This window comes from Macaca nemestrina, chromosome 10, assembly GCF_043159975.1.
Source record: "Macaca nemestrina isolate mMacNem1 chromosome 10, mMacNem.hap1, whole genome shotgun sequence".
NCBI classification, from domain to species: Eukaryota; Metazoa; Chordata; class Mammalia; order Primates; family Cercopithecidae; genus Macaca; species Macaca nemestrina.
The window spans coordinates 141,132,165-141,147,550 of NC_092134.1; the positions used below are offsets into that span (position 1 = coordinate 141,132,165).

The 15,386-nt window shown below is 50.0% G+C and overlaps 1 protein-coding gene across 44 annotated transcripts in view; it reads right to left on the reverse strand.

The window, feature by feature from the left end:
* LOC105484109 (calcium voltage-gated channel subunit alpha1 C) overlaps nt 1-15,386 on the reverse strand; it is a 649,973-nt gene that overhangs the window by 568,062 nt on the left and 66,525 nt on the right. The gene's annotated exons all lie outside the window — the stretch shown is intronic.

The window sequence follows — 15,386 nt, forward strand, 5'->3', positions numbered from 1 at the left end:
TCCCTTCGAAGGGCCTCCTGGCTTCCGCTTTATGGTATCCTCATGCAGGCTGGGTTATTATGGCTCACACAGGACTGGTCACCACCCCAGCTGCCATAAAGGAAAGGGTCGAGCTTGAAAATGCAGTCTGCCTCACCCCACTTCCAGATAGATGGGGGCCAAGCGCTTTCAGATATACAGCAATCTGGGTGTCCACAGCTCTGTCTCCACACTCCTTTCCCCTGAGGCCAAAGTCTACCCAGGGCCAGACCCGCTAAGGAGTGGCCGGCTGCGTGGGCCAACCCTCTGGAACCTCGCAGCCCCCACAGGCGAGGAGCGTGAGTGCTCATTACGGAGCTTGCACCCCTTACGAGGTGACCAGAAAGGTTTCTCTTTAGAGAAGTTGCCAGGGAAATGAAGACTGGATGGCCAAGCCCACAGTGTACAGAAAAGAGACAGGAAAACACCGCACAGGAGCCTTGTGTCCCAGAAGCTTCTGGCAGGTCCCTTTGACATGTTTCCATGACCGACTTCCCTTCAAGAAATGGCAGCTCGCACCGTCCAGGGCTTTCTTCCCCGGTGAGCTCTGGCCAGGCCCTCTGGCAACCACATCAACTGCTCTGGGAATGCTAAAGTCAAGGCCGTAACCTTCACCTATCTCTGCTACCTTCCTAACCCTCCTCCAGATCCTTCCTGCGCCTCTGGAGCCTTGGGAAGTGCACAGACCTGCCAACGTCACACTCAGAACAAACTCCTCATGCTGGCCCACATAATTCAGCCCTGTCTGCCCCTCCAACCCCACTCACATCCTCCTTCATCTCCTCCCTGAGCAGCAGCCACAGTGCGCCCTGCTCACCTCGGGGTCCTGGCCCTGCTGTCCCCTGCCTGCACGCTCCTCCCCAGGTCTGCCCGCAACCAGCCCATCTTGTCACCACGTCTCAGCCCCAGTGCCACCTCCTCAGAGAGACCCTCCCTGCCTACTCACTCCAGGTGGGCCCTCACCCTGGAACTCTCCATCTCATTATCTCCTTTACTTTCTCCATACTATTAATATTCACAATGCTCTGAAAGCATTGTGTGTATGAAGTTGCCAGTTGTTTACCGACTGGCATCATAAGAATGTAGGCTCCATGAGGGCAGAGACCCCACGCATCCTTGTTTCTGCACATCCTGCATTTCCAGCACCTAGCCTGGTACACAGTAGGCATTTAATAAATAGGACAGAATGAATGCATGAAGGAATGTGCTCATATCAAGTTAAATGGTCTACTTGTCAGGCAAAAGACCACAGATGCACAGAACATAAAAGAATCCTCTAAATATACTCCTCTCCTAGATTACGAAAAATGAACAAACAGAGGTTAAGAGAGACAAAGACACTTGCCCAAGGTCACTCAGCTGGTGAGGAGGAGCAGAGAGAAGTCTGGGATGGAAACCTCCCGGCCTCTCGCCTGGTGCTCTCTCAGCCATGCCACACCTTGCCAGAATCCCTAGTCCATGAGCAGCTTCTCTTCGTCACATATTCATTCAGTTCTTTATTCAGCGAATACTCATCGAGTGCCTTCTGTGATTCGGGAACTGTGTTAAGAACATGGGCCAAACCAAAAGTGACTGGAAGGCCCTTAGTCTGCAATCCCAAAGAAATCACCCCACAGCCGTGAAAAACCGATCCTCTTGCTGGAGGGTCTCTGCCCATTCTGCAAATCGTCCACCTGCCGTGACTGTTCCCAGAGTGAGCTGGGGCCTGTCCCTGTCCCAGGACAGAGGTTCTCTGGTTATGGGACAGGTCCTCTGCCAAAATATGATGACAACACACAGCCGCATGGGCAGTGAGAGAGGGGTCTGCAGGGAGGGAACGCCCTCCAAAGCTCCTAGCCTGGTACACAGCACCAGGAGCTGCCTGGGTCACCGCTGGTCCACCGAGAGCTGCTCACCCTGTTTGGACTGAACTGTGGCAGAGATAAGTCCCTGCTGAGACCCCTGCCAAACCTGATTCACAGCACCCTGAGAGCCAGGGAGGAGGCCAGCCCTTCCCTGGATGGCCTTGGTGCTTAGGGAGCCAGAAGCCAGGGCATGTTGCATGAGGCCTGCTGTGTCCTGGGAGCAGCCTTACCCCCCCGGCACCTCCTGTTCACACTCTGCATCCTCCCATCTTTAGGGGGCATATCTGAGGCCAGCAGGCAGCGGAGGCGGAGAAGGAGGAGGCATTGCTGCTAAGCTGCAGGACTAAGCTATAATTGGAGGACTTCAGTGGGGCAAGAGATCTCCTCTGCCACGCATGCCACTGTCCCTCAGGCAGCTGTGCCGTAATCGGGTACAGAAGCCCACACTGTCTGGAGCTAACGGGCAAGGACAGCGGCCCAGTCAGGACCAGCATCCACACTGAAGCACACCTTCCTTTAAGAAACACTCTCTCTAACAGCCTGGTCTGGCCCTCACAGACACACGCAAGGCTCCAGCTGTACTCCAGGTACTGCACTGGATCTGTGTAGACGTGATCCCTTCTTGCACAGGGCTCGCTGCTGGTGAGAGCTGCAGACGGACTTTATTTGGAAATAAAGTGTTTGCAGATGAAATCATGTGAAAATGAGGTTATACTGGATTAAGGTGAAGGAGCCCTAATCCAATGACTGCCGTCCTTATCAGAGGAGGGAAAGCTGGGCACAGACAGAAAAACACCCAGGGGAGTGCACCATGTGAAGCTGGAGGCAGAGATCTGGAGTGAGGCACCTAGAAGTCAAGGGATGCCAGGCACTGCCAGCGACACCGGAGCCAGGGCAGGAGCATGGAACACGCTCCTCAGAGCGCCCAGAGGAACCAATGCTACTGACACCTGGATTTTGAAACTCTGGCCTCTGGAACTGTAAGACAACAAATTTCTATTGTTTTAAGCCACCAAATGTGTGGTATTTTCACAGCAGTGCTAGAAAACGAATACGATGAGAGACACAGATGAGTAAGGGGGAGGCTGAACGTGCTTAGATGGGGGTCATCTAGAATGCTACGGAAACAGAGAGAACAGCACCAAAGCCAGTCACGGAGCAGCAGAGAAAACCTCCTACCAGAAGGGACTCCAAGTCTGGGCCTTGGGGATTGTCTAAGTCCATTTGTGTTGCTATAAAGGAATACCTGAGGCAGGGTTACTCAAAAAGAAAAGAGGTGTATTTGGCTCACGGTTCTGCAGACTGCACAAGAGGCATGCCTCCAGCATCTGCTTCTGATGAGAGCCTCAGGCTGCTTCCTCTCATGGCAGAAGGGGAAGGGGAGCCCAGCATGGGCAGAGATCACAGGGCTGAAAGACCACGTTGGGCTTCACCTCTCTCCGGGATAACCTCTGGAACATTCCTCTGATGGGCAGGGAGTGTGAAAGTGACCCCAGCCTGCTGCTGGTCACTCTCTTACCTGCTCTCTCTAGTCGGTCTGTCAGAGGTGGGACTTGGAGCCACGTCCTGGCCTTCGACACCTTTTCCCACAAGGCCCGTCTCTATCAACCCTGCCCAACTGCCAGGGTTCAAGCATCTCCACATTGTGAGCTGTGTACACAGCCCAGTCCTCAAGCATAACTTCCACCACCTGCCACCTGTCTTCCCCCACAACCATGATCCATCCGCAAGCACAGGCCGCACCAAGGCTTGTGCTCCCCGGCCCTGTGAGGCTGGCCTGGCCACAGGGACCACAGCACTTCCAGTCAGATCTGATGAAGCCTCGGTGCAGACACGAGGTCTCCTCCTGGATATCCCAGCCTTCCTTATTCTTGATGCCTGACCCTGTTCCTCAGGACTCAAAGACACCGGGGAGAGAGGCTGCCCCAGCCCATGTTTCTGACTACGTGCCTGAGAGCCCAGAGAGTAAAGCGCTGGGGTTTTTCCATTATTTCTGCTATGCATTTGAGGACGGGGTCTGCAAGTTGCAGGACAGCACCAAACGAACGACTCAGCAGCTACGCTCAGCTGTGCTGGAGTTCAGCTAGACCCCGTGAGAAAACAAGGAGTGGCCTGTATGAGCTCCCGGCAGGGGCGCCTGTATGAGGCAATGTGTTGGCTTTGGGACTGCACACAAAGACAGGGTCCCCTGGCCTGGCGCTCCCGGACCCCAGCAGCTCTGCCAGGCTCTTGGCAGCAGGCAGGTTATGGCCACACCACTCACCATCCATCTTGGAAAGGTCAAGAACTAAATTTGGAACTTGGCTTTTAGTTCTTTTGCATCTCTGAGTTATCTTGAGAGGAGGCTGAGGAAAAAGGTTCAGAGAGGAATATGCCAGAAAAAAAAACAGTACATATTTTAGAGACAAATATATCTGTCTAATCATAACAGTAATAATGATTGTGATAATGCCTCTACGTTTACATGGCACTTTGCATTTTTCCAGAGCATTTAAAAAAATAAAGATGGGGTCTCCCTCCATCACCCTGGTGTAATCATAGCCCACTGCTGCCTTGAACTCCTGGGCTGAAGCAATCCTCCCACCTCAGCCTCCCAAGCAGCTAAAACTACAGGTACAAGCCACCAGGCCCAGCTAATGTGTGTGTCTGTACATATATATGTACATTTTTTTTGGTAGAGCTGGGCGGAGCATTTCCATCTATATTCTCATTTGCCCTTGCCATAACTCAGTGAGGTAGGAATTATTATCTTTATTTCACAGCCGAGAAACCTAAAACTCAGAGAAGTGAAGTGCCAACGCCATGCCACGAGGCAGGGGTAGAAGTGGAACGACAGCCCAGGGCTATGACCTGCAGCTCAGCACTCTCTTACTACCCATCCCACATCCTGGTGTTCAGGCCGTAGCTCTATGATCTCCACATCTCCAGCAGGGCCCAGGGTGCGCAGGCAGAACCTGTGGAGTCTCTCAGCACAAGAGGGGGACTGCTGTCACCTGGGCGGGGCGCCACGGGGGTCCCCCACATGTTATGCTCTGAGCCCTGCCAACCACCAGTCTGACTGGGATCCCATGAAGGCCCCAAGTTCAAATGCAGACCCAGGCAGCTCCCAGGATCTGCTTCCAAGGTCTTAGTCCACCAGAAGGGTCCCTCAAGTTTTAAGCTTGTCTCAGAAAGTCAAGCTGATTCCGGGTTCCCTCACCCCAACGAGAGATCCTCATCTATTTAGGAGGAGGTCTGGGGGGCTGTTTGGTTGAGGATCTCACGTAACATGAATCACCGATCCCTGGGAAAATATGGCCACAAAGCCAAGTCTACCTCTCAGGTGGCAGCAGATGAAAAAGCCTCCCCTTTGCCTACCTCTTATGCTTTCCAAATGGCATGGCCTGGGGGCTCCATGGCATGCCCTGGGGGCTCCATGGCATGCCCCTAGGACTCCCACAGACACCACCCAGCCTGGGGACATTCACTCCCTCCTTCACTGTTGCTCCTCCCCTGGTCCTCTTGGTAAAAACAGAAGTGCACACACTGCATAAACTCTAGGTGAGAGCCTGATAATTAAGGCACCGTATTCAAAGCAAAATACCTCTCCCATTTTCACCTTAGTTGGGGGCCACACAGCACAGCAATTAAAAGCACAGACCTGGGAGCCACACACCCAGGCTGGAATCCCAGCTCCACTGCTTCATAGCTATGCAACCTTGGGCAAGTTAGTTCATTGGCCTGTGCCCCTTCCTCATCTTTAAAATGGGGTGATTATAAGAAAGGTCTCATGGGGTAGTCGAGGGGACTAAATGAGTTAACACATGGACCATAGTCAGAGCAATGCCAGCAGCATTAAGGGCTGACGTTATTGCTGCTATTATTATTAGTCAGAAGGCGCCAATCCAACAACTTCAATCATACAGAAACTAGAGAGAACAAAGAGGATAAAGGAAAAAAATAGCTTCTAAGAAGCCAAAATCAATGTTATAAAACCCATAAATTAAAGCTAATGCACTTTATTCATAAGTAAGCCCCGCAGGTCCTCAATCGGAATCTGTTTACTCTAACTTTGCACATAACTGTAATGGACTTGATCAACTGATTCCCAAACCCGCAGGAGAGAGGGGGGAGCAAATTAATCCGGCTGGTGCTGGAGGAAGCTGACACCCCACCAGGGAGGAGCACGAAAGGCGCACCCCAAATCTTCCCCAGGTCAGGACGTTCTGGGACCCTCTGGGGGTTGCTTAGTTCTCCCGACAGCTTCCCAGCATTACAACAGGTGCAATCATTGAAATTCCTAAGAATTGTATAGTCCCAGAAAAAGGATGAAATATGTCCAGATTTTTCTTTTAAGGATCCAGGGATTTGTATTTTACATTCTGGAAAGACTTCCTTCAAATGTACTTAAATTACAAGAAGTTTGGTACATGAAAGGGGTTCTATTACATAAACAGTGGATTTATTTGGAATATTCCCCCCCCCCAAAAAAAAATGAATGAAGATGGATAAAACTGGGGCAAGAGGTGTCACCATATTTAGACTTCAAATCATCATCTCTCTTTTCCCATCCACTGGCAAACACAGAGCAGACAATGCTTTCTTCTCTCTCTGAAATATTTAGTGAGTAAACACTGAGTCAAACAATTGCCCCAGGCTCTCTGCAGGTTTATGACCATGAGATTAAGCACAAACCCATCCAGAAGCTGCCATCTATTTTAAAATGCCATGTTCCTGATGAAGACAGTCCTGTGGTCTTTGCTCCTTTCCTACACCAGCCTTGCAACGTGTCTCATCCTGTTTCCAGCTCCGTCCTTTCTCCTAATGCATCGGTTCTTGGGGCGACAGTTTTCTCCTCTGTGGTTTTAACAGAGCGGCATTTCCCGAAGGTGTGAGCCCGGGAACACCATTCTTCAAGATGTCTGTGACGGTATGAGTGGGAAAGGTGATGTGCCGGCTGGTCCAGGGACTCACGGAGCACCTTACCACGTAAGGAGGCAGCTGTAGCAGAATGGCTAAGAACACAGACCAGGAGACGCCTGGCCCACATCTGCATGGCCATGACTTCGCTTCAGGGCTACATCTCACAGGGTGAATTATTTACATTCTCTGAGCTTCTGTGTGCTCATCTATAGAATGGGATAATAACATCTCATCGTGCTATAACCATGTTTAAATGCATTTCTACGCAAGGCACTTAGAGCAGCATCTGCATGGTGTGAACTCATGACTAGTGTCTGTTGCTATTGTGTTAAAGGCTTTGAGAAGTCTTATAATAACGTATTTCCCTTTGGCTAACTTGGTACTTACTGAATTTATTTTGCAACAGAACCAAGTTTTGATTTTTTTTTAACAAAATCTGTTCATACTGCTACAGAGTGTTTAATCTTTAAAACATTTTCACATATACCTCATTGGATACTCACAGCGACCCTACACATCCCAGGGAACACAGCAAATAACCCAAGCTGTGGTTTCATACAGTCCTAAGTTCCAACTCCAGCCCTGCCATTGCCTCACCAAGTCACTTTACTTCCCTGAGATTTTACTTTCTTATCTGAAGTAAAGGGACAACACCTCACAGGATCCACTCATTCACCCAGGGTTCACTCAGCAGATATTTATGCAGAGCCTTACCCGTGCCCATTATTGCCAAAGCACCGGGGATACAGCCGTGAACAAGAGGGATACATTCTCTATCAAGTAAACAAATAGGATAATTTGCAGTTGTGGAGATTAGAAACATTGCACACGGCCGGGCGCGGTGGCTCACGCCTGTAATCCCAGCACTTTGGGAGGCCGAGACGGGCGGATCACGAGGTCAGGAGATTGAGATCACCGTGAAACCCCGTCTCTACTAAAAATACAAAAAAAAGTTAGCCGGGCGTGGCACCTGTAGTCCCAGCTACTCGGGAGGCTGAGGCAGGAGAATGGCGTGAACCCAGGAGGCGGGGCTTGCAGTGAGCCGAGATCACGCCACTGTACTCTAGCCTGGATGACAAAGCAAGACGTCGTCTCAAAAATAAAAGAAAAAAAGAAAAGAAAAGAAAAGAGAAAGAAACATTGCACGCGAAGCACTGGCACCTGGTGGTCACTCAACAAAGGCAATTACAATGACTAAGCAAGCGTTACTACTCCACGTGACAAAAGAGATACCAATAGAGAGGTTGAGTGACTGACCTAAGGCCACACAGTTCAGATCTCTCCTCCTAGGTCAGTGCCTACAACTGTGGCTCTGATATAGCTTTTAAGACACACCCACACCCAGGTCCCACTCAGACCCATTCAGCAGGAAAATCTGAGGGGAGACCTGACTCAGTAGAAGCACCTTCCCAACGCACTGTGTCAAGTTCATTCTCTCATCCAAAACCAGGCTCCCCACCCTGCCTTCCACACCCCACTGCACAGCACAGGAGAGGGTGCGGGTACATGATACAGTAGCTATGTGGTTTGTTCCTTGCAGTTATCTATTAGTGTATTTTATAACCCTAGCATTTCTGCGAACCCTAACGCCCGCTGCATTAGGACAACACCTATGAGATAGCAATAATAAAGCTCATGTCATTATCACCATTATTGCTGATGCATGAAAGCCCCACAAAGCCTTCTCGCTCTTAGGCAAACCTGATAATAAAAGAAAACACAGTTCACTGCAGGGAGAAGAGGGGAACCCAAACATTTTCATTCACTTCTCAAAGCATGGGGGGCGATAGGGCTCAGAGGCATCTCAGACCTTGCGGTGGTGGTCCAAGTGCAGGGCCCCAGGTCGCGAGATTCAACCCAGCACTGCATGGGAGTGGGGGAACCTCAGGCTGACAGGCACCTCCTGAGCGAACTGGCAAGAGACACACAAAGCCCGGGGGTGGAGGAGTGGGGTCCCCCACCAGTGCTCTCCCTCTGGGACTCTTCTTTGGCCATGAATGGATCCCTGCTTCTCTCCCTGTGTAGTCAGAGGCAAGGGTGAGCACAGACACCAATCCTGCTGGGTCAGAGCTGCCAAAAAGCACAGCGTTTTGGTCTCCTCTCTCCCACCGTTCCGAGGCCAAAGCTAGCACAAGGTGCCAATGACCCTGACTTACCCCCAGGGACCAGGTGGAGGGGAGGGGCCTTCAGCCTGGTTTAGAGTTCCAAAGAGCAACACACATTCACCTGTGCTGGGCATGTCCTATGAAGTTTACTTATGTTAACTCACTCAATCCTGTCAACCAGGTTATGATGCAACTCTCGTTGCCCCAATTTTACACCAACAAACGGGCAAATCTGACATTTCAACCTTCTTCCTAGTCGAGCTCAAGCCCCTCTGGCGGACGGCTTCTCCTCTCACAGCCTCTGAAGGAAGAAAGCCCAGCCAAAGGATGATCCCTTTTCTGGCCTCATCCCCTCTTCTCTCCACCTCCACTTCAGGCTCTCTTGCTCCAGAAAGTACACGCACTGTTCTTTGCACAAGGTCAAATGCCAAATATATTCTCTTAATATTTCAACTCAAGCCAAGTCTTTGTGGACTTCAGGGCACGCAGAGAAGAGGGAGTTTTCCACACACAGTGAGTCGGCTCTGCTTGCAGAGCTTATTCAACAGACATCAGACAATCGACCTAACAGGTGACAGCTCTTGGTAGACGGGGGTTACAGCGGCTATATCATAAATCATGTGCTACATAGAGGTGGCATTGCCAATAACAGCACTGAGTCTAAAGAAAGAACGTCATGTCATGGCCCAGTTCAGCTTTCATTATGCTTCACTAGCATGAGGAAAAGATAACAAAGATGATGGATTTTGGTGTAAAAGTGTATGTTAGATGGAGCCTACAACAAACAGACTTTAAATAATGCAAGAGAGATCTTAAAAAAAAAAAAAAAACTCTATTCTGGAATACTTTTCATCTCTTGGAAACAGAAGAAAGCAAAGTGTTAGAAAAATAAGGGGAGATTAAATTAAGCAGGTGGGAGAAAGGAAAGGGCCTGCGAGAGAATGGGTGGAAGCCGATGAGTTTGCGAGGGAATCTGAGAGCAGGAGCAAGCACAGATGTGAATTTGCAAGTGTGTGAAAAGAAGACTATTTTCTAATTCTGTGACAGTGTGAGTGTGCTTTGCTAAACAGATTATTCTTGAACCCAATGGAGTGGGAAAGCTCTCAGCAGTTGACGTGTGTCGTCTTTCTGCTTGGATCCTAAAGGGAACTTGTGGGTAGACAGAGCTGATTGCGGAGGGAGCTGAAGGTGGATCCAGTCACACCATGAGGAACATTCTAGGTCACTGTTCTCAAAGAGCAGCCCAGGACCACTTGCATCAGAACCCCAGGGGAGCTTATTAAAACTTTAAACTCCCAGGGCCCACTCCAGAATCAGAATCCCTGGGAGCAGGGCCTGGGAACACACATTTTAATCATCTCTAGGATCTTATGCCACAGGGGTTGAGAGCCACTGCTGCAGGTGCATCAGCATCTCTTTGCTATTTCTCAGAACAGGGCTCCAGGCCGGGCGCGGTGGCTCAAGCCTGTAATCCCAGCACTTTGGGAGGCCGAGACGGGCGGATCACAAGGTCAGGAGATCGAGACCATCCTCGCTAACACGGTGAAACCCCGTCTCTACTAAAAAATGCAAAAAAACTAGCCGGGCGGGTTGGCGGGCGCCTGTAGTCCCAGCTACTCGGGAGGCTGAGGTAGGAGAATGGCGTAAACCTGGGAGGCGGAGCTTGCAGTGAGCTGAGATCCGGCCACTGCACCCCAGCCTGGGCGACAGAGCAAGACTCCGTCTCAAAAAAAAAAAAAAAAAAAAAAAAGAACAGGGCTCTGAAATAGCAATTCTTTAATGTTTTTTTTAAAAAGCTATGAAACCAATGGAGGATTTTGCAAGCTTTGTTTTTGGGGTACATAAACGATTTGGGGCATCCCACTCTGGCACAACAATGGGAATGTTCCAAGCATTGAACCTCAGCAAACTGTTGTCATGCACCTAGTACTTCAGGGCCTCCATAGGGGTACAGACACAGATCAATATCCTCTTCTCTTACTTTCGGCCCTAAGCTCAGCTCTTCTCACAGTCAGTCCAATGCTCTTGTCATTGGCCTTGAGTTGCCATGAGCCACGCTTTTGAACTACCAACCAGCCCCTCTTGGGTATCTTAAACTCTCTGTTTCCTTAGCTTCTAAGACTCCACCCTCAGCAGGTTCCCCTCCTACCTCTCGGGCTAAGCCTTCCTGACACGTGGTGTACATCCTTCCTTTGCTCCTCTTCCTCCATCCTCTGCAAACGTCACTGTTCTCCGGGGTCCAGCTGTGGTCACTGCTACCCTCCTGCTCCACCCTGATGCAGGTGCTCTAGGCCATACCTATAGCTTCTCCTTGTGTCTCTCCTCCTGTTGCCCCCAAGTCTCCATCCTCAGCATAAACAGTCTCCTGGGCTGCAGGCCCCTGTCGACAGCCCATGGGACATCTCCAACCTCATGCTCCACGGGCTCCTCCACCTGACAATCATCAATCGTATGCGTCATTCCCTGCCCCTCAAATATGACCTTCCTCCTGAAGTCTTTCTCCTGGCCAAGGGCACCTGGCTCCTCATATCACCATCCTGGGAGCCAGCTCTCTCTTCCACCCATGATATCCATCTGGTTACTTGTCCAGGCAAGTTTGCCTCCTAAATCCACTGCCCCCTCTCTATCCTAATTGTCACCATCATCTGGACTCTAGCAAGCTTTCTTTTTCTCTTCACAGTGAGGCCTCCGTCTGAACCATCTTCCTCATGCTGCAAGAGCACTCCTCTGCCGGTAAAGCCTTCGAGCCTCCTCCTCACCTGCAGTTAAGTCCAGCAGTCTGCATGGGCCATCAAGCCTCTATCACCCAGCTTTTCCCATTCCCTCAAAACCAGCACCCCTTCCTCTGGTCCTAAAGAACGTGACCACAGGGCCTTTGTACATGAGTATACTTCAGCCTGAAGTATCTCTATGGCATCCTCTTCTTGAGAGACGCAATGCAAATATGTCAACCTATGTGAAACTTGCCATTAATCCTTTCTCTACAGCAAAATGAATCAGTTCTTCCACCTTGACACCTTGGCCCCGTATAAGACCCTTCACCATTTGAAACATGTTTACAGGTTTATCTTCCCTATTAATCGCAGTGTCTGTCTGTTGGTATAGATGTTTGGCAAATGACTACACACACACACACATGAGCTAGACCAGTGGAAGGAGAGACTAGAGGGAGGACAGCAGGAAGGAGGCGGCTATAAGAGTCCAGGAAAAAGGCAACAGGGCCTGGGTTAGGGTGACAAGGATGACGACGATGACAATAACAACAATAGTATCCAGCACTATGAACAAGAGCCAACACTGAGCCCTTACTAAGGCGCTCTCCTAAGGGCTTTACATATTTGGACTCATTTAATCTTCACAACAACCCTCTGAGGTAGGTACTGTCATTACTGTTATTTCCATTTCATAAATGAAGAAACTAAGGCACACGAAGTCTAAACAAATGACTTTGAGAATAGAAAGAAGGCTAAATGTGATACATTGCAAATTACAATCTCCAAGACTGCATTCCTGCTCAGATGGGCACGGCAAGGGGAAGAAGATGTCAGAGATGGTTCTGTGTGACAGCAAGGCCAGCAATGCCATCAACGCGGCCAAGGGAAAAGAAAAGGAAAAGCATTCACCTGGGCTATGTTTTGTTTTCTTCAGCGGGACAGGTCGTGTGGCGGGAGAGAGAATGAGTTCTATTTGGGGCTTGTTTGAGGTATCGGTAAGACACCCTGGCACATATAATTATCACGGCCAATCCTACTCTTCCCTAGGACCCTCTGAGGTCACTTCCATTTTACAAGCTGGGGAACTGAGGTTTGGAAAGATTAAATAACCTCAGATTAAAATTCGGATTTTTTTTTTTTTTTTTTTTTTTTTTTTTTTTTTTTTTTTTTTTTTTTTTTTGGCGGAGTCTCGCTCTGTCGCCCAGGCTGGAGTGAGTGGCGCGATCTCAGCTCACTGCAAGCTCCGCCTCCCGGGTTCACGCCATTCTCCTGTCTCAGCTTCCCGAGTAACTGGGACTACAGGCACCCGCCACCGCGCCCAGCTAATTTTGTTTTTGTATTTTTAGTAGAGACAGGGTTTTACCGTGTTAGCCAGGACTGTCTCAATCTCCTGACCTTGATCCACCTGCCTCGACCTCCCAAAGTGCTGGGGTTGCAGGCATGAGCTGCTACGCCCAGCCCAGACTTAATCTTAAAGTGGAGAAGCCAAGATTTGAAGTCAGGTCTGTCCAAGTCAAATTTTGCTCTGCCCAAGAGGCCAGTTCTTCCCAAAGTTGACTAATCACTGGCATCCTTATGAGGAATTCTTTTTAATGCACATCCCCAGACCATGCACAGTTGGAGTTCTCTGGGGTTGTAATGATGTGCAGGCTTTGGGGTCGCTGCGCCTGTCCACAGGCCTCTCCAATGCAGGAAATACCGGGCCAGGCCTTTGGAAAGGCTTAGCACTGGAGATGTCAGTCTTAGCAACAATTTACCGGGAAACGGAACTAAAATCTGTGGACACAGAGGAGCTCCCCAAGGGGAGAGTGCAGAAGAAAATCAGAGGGCTCGGGACAGAAGCCTAGTAAACGTTCGTGCAGACACAGGAAGAGAGGCTGGAGGAAGCAAGGGGAGAATGTGTTTTGAAAAGGGGGCATCTGCAGAGATGCTGCAGCTTGAAGATGCTGTAGAGAGCAAGGACCGGGAGGCGAGGTCACAGCACTTGCGATGGGTTTCTCCATGGGGCTGAATCATGTTCTGATTTATTAGCTGATGTGAGGTAGTGTTTATTTGTCTGTTTTAGGGGTTTTCTGATGCTCCCCCCACCGGTCCCCCCCTCCCTCCCCCTTCAGCTGGCTGCATTCACTGCCCCAGGGAGAGTGTGACCCTGTGACTGTGGAACGCAGAGAATGAGGAGTCATCCGCAGCTTTACTGAGGTATCATTGCCATACCATAAAATTCAGCCATTGTAAGTACGCAATTCGATGATGTTTGGTAAAGTTACACAGTCGTGCAAGCAGCCCCACCATCTCGTGTAGAATACTGCCATCATTCTGTGGTGTGATAAAAACCCGCCATCCCTCCCGCGTCATCTGTACCCAGCAACCTCACTCCAGCTGCAGAATAAGTCCAGGGTGACCTCCTGTCCTCTCCTACGAGCCCCTCTGCCTCCAGGAGGTCCAAGGTTGAGGGGTCTCGGCCAGCCCAGGGCTTCCCTCTAGCTCAGCAACCCAAGCGGCTCCCTTAAACCTCCCGGGAACCGAGGGGTGAAGGGGCTACATGTGGCCATCTCTAGGACCTAAGAAAAACCAAACTCCTCTACCCACTTTCACCACTGCTTGGGCCTTGGGCAGCCCAAAGCGTCGTCAGCTTAAGAACAAGATACGGATTCTCTTTGGAACCAAGGCTCCTCTTTTAAAATTGCAGATTAAATGTTAAACTGTGGGAGGGTTGGGAGGACCATGGCAGGGGAAGGAGGTGGCTGCACAGGGAAGAAACAGAACCAAGGGAAGGAGCTCCTGCTTCAGGGAGACACTTTGGCTTGTATTTATTTTGACTCAGTAAAGATTTCTTGCCCCTTAAGAGACAAGGTCACGCTTCAGATGGCCTCATGGACGGCGGCCGATGCTCTGCCTTCCGACTCCGGCCATGTCATCACTCAGTACCGTGCCCAGCTTTGACATTTTTGGAGCCTGTCCCCAACAAAGGGCCCCAAGCCAAGCCACAAGACACCACAGCCCACAGGCGGCGAACACCTTACCTGCTATGCATCAGCGGCTACCTGAAAAAACTGGGGTGACAGCAGAGAAGTTAAAATGTGCATCAGATTGTTTTTGCTGAAAGGGCCCAAGGAAATGTCGAAGGTTACAAAACACAAGAACAACCGTGTGATGGCATCAGCCCAGCAGTTGTGGAAAGGAGAATCCTATAAGCTGCCTGCTTCTTTTGAAAACCATCTCATTGGATGGTCCCATCTCAGTAATTAAAGGAAGGTGCTCACGGCGGGGGAAAGATGGTGGCTCTGATGACCAAACACGCCATGTGGAAATCACATGAAGAGTGATGGTGTCTCTGCAATGGAGGGGGAGAAAGAGACAGGATGTTCCCTGTGTGCCTTTCGCAGAGGCACCCTGGAGTGCCCCAATTGTGCCAACTGCATTCCAGAGCTCTTTTCCACACATGCCCAGACGGAGCAAAAGTCTTTGTAATGACTTCAAGCTCAGCCAAAAGTAAACACACTCTCCACTTTTTCCATGGACCAATTCTAACCCCAAATTGCCAGAGCTGGCCCCTCAACAATCCAAATGGAAAGCCGCCTTTCCTAATAAAAGAAAGCCTTTCTAACTCAATAATACATCTTGGCTGCAAAAGCAAACGTTCCTAAAAGCTTCCTAGAAATTATTTATCGAACAGCAACGCTCCATATCACCTGAGAAAACCCCACCAATGGAACAAAGACATTCAAAGTAAATACAAGACACAACCCAAGAATAGGTGTTTGCTGCACCAAACACCTGTACTCACAACTTTTGCAGCACAT